The sequence below is a fragment of the Lagopus leucura genome, unplaced genomic scaffold (genome assembly GCF_019238085.1).
Source record: "Lagopus leucura isolate 7727_CA_CO unplaced genomic scaffold, USGS_WTPT01 Super-Scaffold_100004, whole genome shotgun sequence".
Lineage (NCBI taxonomy): Eukaryota > Metazoa > Chordata > Aves > Galliformes > Phasianidae > Lagopus > Lagopus leucura.
Window position 1 is genome coordinate 9,708,216 of NW_024962264.1, and position 5,217 is coordinate 9,713,432.

The window sequence follows — 5,217 nt, forward strand, 5'->3', positions numbered from 1 at the left end:
ATGAGGACAATTAGTTATAAAAAAGTCCCGACAAAACAACAAGGATTAAGATTGATACATCCAAGCAAATTATTTAGCCAAACTGCTATGAGGAAAAGAATTCCTCCACATCATCCACACACCATCTGAGTGTTTCAGCTTCTTTCTCATGTAACATTTAATTCTTCAATTCATTGTTTTGGAATTTCTGATGAGAAACATTTATAAAAGGCTTGTCTAGTAAAAAATCTCAGTCTTTGACTGACACCTGTCTTGAGTCTTGTGCTTTGAACATGAGAATGACACTGAGATAGGGATTCTGCCTGGAGGCATATCCAGTGTAGTCAAAAATATTTAAATCCAAAAAAGGCTTGTACAAGCTCTGCTAATGGGCTCATTTAGGAAGTGCCTCATTCAGGACATTTCCCAAGGCGCTGCATGGAATTCCAGCTACTTAGATCAGAAGGTACGCTATCATCTAAAGTCAGGTGGCACAACATGTCACTTAAAAAATGCATTTAAGTACAGAATTTTTCCTGTGCTACATTGCTGGGAGATTAAATAAGGAGTAGGTTCCCTGGTAGTTTAGTGGGTTTGGGTTTGGCATGCAGATCTCTGCGTCAGTGACCAGCAGGACTTGGGAAGTTACCACCCCCTAAACTCAGCTCAAGATGAGGCTGCACCTTGACTACTGCTTTCAGGTTTGGACCCCTCACTACAAAGAAGACACTGAAGCTCTGTGTCGAGAAAAGGGCAACCGAGTTGTGAAAGCTCTGGAGCACAAATCTTACGGGGAGCAGCTGAGGGAGCTGGGATTGTTCAGTCTGGAGAAGAGGAGGCTCAGGGGAAACCATATCACTCTCTACAGCTGCCTGAAAAGAGGTTGTGATAAAGTGGGAGTTCGCCTCTATTTTCTCAGATGTGGGAAGGCATTGGCACAGGCTGCCCAGTGGAGTGGTGGAGGTCACCGTTCCTGGAAGTGTTCAAGTAACGTGTAGATGTGGCTCATAAGGATGTGGTTTAGTGGGCATGGTGGTGATGGGTTTATTGTTAGACTTGATTATCTTGTGGTTTTTCCAACCTTAATGATTCTATGATTGATTCTATGACCACAGAGGCAGAGTGAGCTGGGAGATTTTTGTGGTCTATTCAAAACTGCTAAAGGAGAAATAACGCAAGTGTAACTACAGAGAACTGTTACAGCGATGTGCCTTTTGGGATGCTAGCCAAACCACATTTATACACATTGTTCTGTATGAATTTTTGAATTTATAATTAAATTTATGGAATAACTTAATCCTGGAAAATCCGGCTTGTTTGCAGGGCATTAAACATAACACTTGAAATCAAAGATTCCTCACATAAATCCGAGAAGGAACTGAAGATTACTCTGCATTTTTCTATGATAGCTTTTTTCATAGATTTTTGCAGATTCAGAAACATATTCCTACTAATTTAAAGCCTTAAATACCTTTCCCTTTGTTTTGGTTTTGCAAAACTTAGCAATTGATATGATTTTGCTTGGAAACACTATCTCTTTAAATGGGAATATCTTGCAGTTAGTGGCAATAGCTCATAAATTATAACTTGCCAGAAATACCATGCACACTTCTGAAAGACAGAATATTAATGTCTCTCCACATGTGTCTAGAAATTAAATAGCATTTGTGAGATGAAAGAAGTTTTTAATAAGTAGTATGAAGAGTCTATAATTTAGGACATATTATAATATAACATGAAAAGAGACATCTAAAGTGCTTTACTAACCATGAAGCAGAAATACCCAGGTTTTGAAGAAGGCAAACATACACAGTCATTTGTTCAGTATATTACGTGTTCTGTTACTAGCAATTACTCTACCACATAATTATTTCAGACTTGCATATTGGTTTACGTGCTGGTACAGAACTGCTGCAGGATAGATTATAATTTACAGAAATGCACTCTCATCACACACACACTTAGAATGAATCATAGAATGGTTTGGGTTGGAAGGGACTCCTCTGTCCTCTCTTTTTCAGGGGTAAGGCACTTTGTTACTGTCACTGGAAACAAAACTCACCTTAGCTCAAATGCCCCAACTCTTAGTATGGTGTGACGATGAGCGCCAGTGAGCTGACTAGGATATGTCTCCCCAGAAGCTGAATGTTTTTTCCTCCTGAGTTACATCCTCTGGCTGCCACACTGGAACTGGGAGGAGATAAAGTTGTCCACGTCTATCAGTTATATATATCCACTCTTTCACCTAGGGGAAGAAAACAATAGTACTTTCAATCTCCTATGCAGTAATTCATAAGACTGATAACAGAGAGTGCAGCAGTTCAGCTCTGCAGAATAAAATCAAGCACACCAGGAGGAGACACTATTCAAACTGCAGATACTTTCCTCTGTACCGACATGTACATTTGGTTATAAGGACTCCAAAAATTTTGGAATTCAGTTGATGAAAATCATTGTGATTATTGAATTATAACATCTTATCAGCTCATATTTCTGGTCAGAAGGGTTCAACTTCCAGACTGGCTTTTGAAAAAAGTCAGTATGAGACAGTGTATAAGAAAAGAATGGTACAGTCTCATCTTTAAGCATTTGGAAATATAGCAATGAAAGCTGGGAATGAGATGAGTCAGCTGGGAACTTTCCAGGTTCCAGGAAAGAAGTTCTTCCACAAAAGCTGCCATTTTTTTTCAAGACACACAGACCTCATTGCTGGGAAGAGTCTTCCTTTCTTCCTACATCTTATTTGCTCCTGTAGCAATACTTTGGACTCCATTTTTTTCTCCTCTAGTAACATAACTAGCACCAATTTCAAACAAATTCATTTCATGAAATTACAGGCAAACACTTACGAGTAGAACTAAACAAAACCTGCACTATTTTTCACCTCTTGTGAAGCCACACCAAAAGTTTGGGTGATACTGCTTCAAATCAGGAAGGTCATGTTTGAATTTTCAGTTATTCCATTTTATTTTCAACATGATACTCATACACCTGTTTTGACTTTACAGTTTACCTGATTTGAGTTATTCACATTCTTTGTCACTGTGTTTATAACAGTAAATTACAATTTAATAGCTCTTTGGTAAGAGTAATGACCAATATCTTGTCAAATAGCGTACGTCCACTGTGAAGGAAACTTGCATAATAAAAGAATAATAGTAAATGAAACTTGCATAAATTAGAAGTGGATATTTTGCTCCTGAAAGAGTATAAGAATTATATATGTTAAAAATGAACACCTTGATACAGATATTAGCAGTTAGACGACTATAAAACATCCCTTGTATATTTAGGAAGCACATTTTTGTGCTATCTCCAGCCTGTAAAGCCCCAAATTTTTCAGACCGTCTTTGTAGGAAACGTGCTCTTTGGATCATTTCTGTGGCTCTTTTCTGGACACACTCCAACAGGTCCAAATCTCTCTTGTACTGAGAAATCCACACCTGATGAATTAATAGGTAAGTTCCTTTGGTTTAAATATTCATCTAGGCTGCTGCTTTTCCTGCAATGCTGTCTTCTTTTTGTTTGCATTATTGCACTTTGCCATAGCAAGAATTCCAGTTGTGTTTTTAATTTTATTTTCTCTTTCTAATGTTGCCTAGTTTTCCAACAGCTGCCAGTGGGGGCAAAGTTCACCTCCCATGCCTGCACATGAATTTATAAAATTATATTAACTCTCCCTAGTGAGACAGTCTACAAGGACCACAGTACAGTGATCACACCCATACATTGTCATGTCAGTGTCCCTAGAAACACATATTCATGAGTTCTGCTTTTGTGGCTTGGGTAACATTATTCTAAGTTGTTGCTTTTTCAGGGCTAATGTCTCTGACTCAGTTCCTGTACAGGAGTTAATAAGTGTGGCTGCATTTTTTTTTGTGCCTTCCTTGAAGAAGGAATGCTGGGCCCAAGTGTTGGACCACAGGTATAATATGCACTTGCACTGAGAAGTGACAAGCTGCTTCATGTAATGATTTTGCCATGCAGCCATCTAGAACCATGAGAAACAATTCTAGTCCCAGCTTCTTTAATTTATGATGGCTGCTGAAGATATAGAAGTCTCATTTAAATCCTTTCATATATTTTCTGAATTTGGCTGCAATAAAATATTCTAACACAAGAAATTAATTGGTATTTTTATGAATAAATGGCTTTATAAACAGCATTCCTGGAAGGAAAAAAAAAAAAAAAAAGCTATTTCACTGAGAAACAGAAAGGAAATACCTAACCCTAGAAGCGCATTTCTGGCTCAATTAGGAGAATTGCTAGGTCCATTGCTAAAACCTTCTCATTTAACTGTAGAGTATTATTATCACCTCACAGTGTGGCATACACAGAGTAATAACCAGAACCCAGAGCAACGCGGAAGAGGACTGCATGGATAGAAAGTACTACTTTCACTCTTGCCTATGGAGTATGTGACCCCTACCAGGTCTTATCAGGACCATAATGCAAGTTTAACTCACTGTAAGAAAGGCTTTTCAACATGAGGTGATTGTGCAGGACTGCAGGATTACAGCTACTGTGCCTTTGGTTATCATAGGTGCTAAACCCACACTTATCCTAATGACAAAAATCCACAATTTTCTAGCTCAGTGCAATTCATAGAATACTTTTCCAGCAACTTTAGAAGGCTATTGTTCTGATGTCACTTGTGCCAAATATACCTCCCTGCCCTGTGATCCCACGGCACGCTAGATGCTGTTCCCTTTCAGTTCTTTTCTGCCAGCCCTCTTCCACGGCCATGCTCTTCTTTATTGGTGTTGCCTCAAAAAGCAATTTCTCTTTCTCCTGCAGAGTCTGCTTCAAGAAAAGGAGGAATTACAGCAAAAAGCTACAGCTTTCAAATTAAGAAAGTCACTGGAGCTTCTGTCTGAGAGAATACACTTAAGCTACAAAGAGGCAGAGGACTGTACAAGGGCACAAACTACGTGCTTCCCACCCTTCATGGAATAAGAGATAGCATATGTAACTGTTGCTACTTGAGACAGTAAGCAGCTGCTGTTCATACTTGCCTGCCTTCTAAATTTGAGACATATTTGCCTCCCCCTGTTGTTGCTCTTGTTTTTTCCCCCAGTTTGAGTATTGCTCACAAATAGAGTTGTGAAATCTGCTCCCTGTGGTGAGAATAATTTCCACTTTGTATTATGCATAAACGCAGTCCTAAATTATTATGTAACTGAAAGTAAAACAGAATGGAGCAGGGGGTGGAGCACTGACTGCTGTCACCAGTGCAAA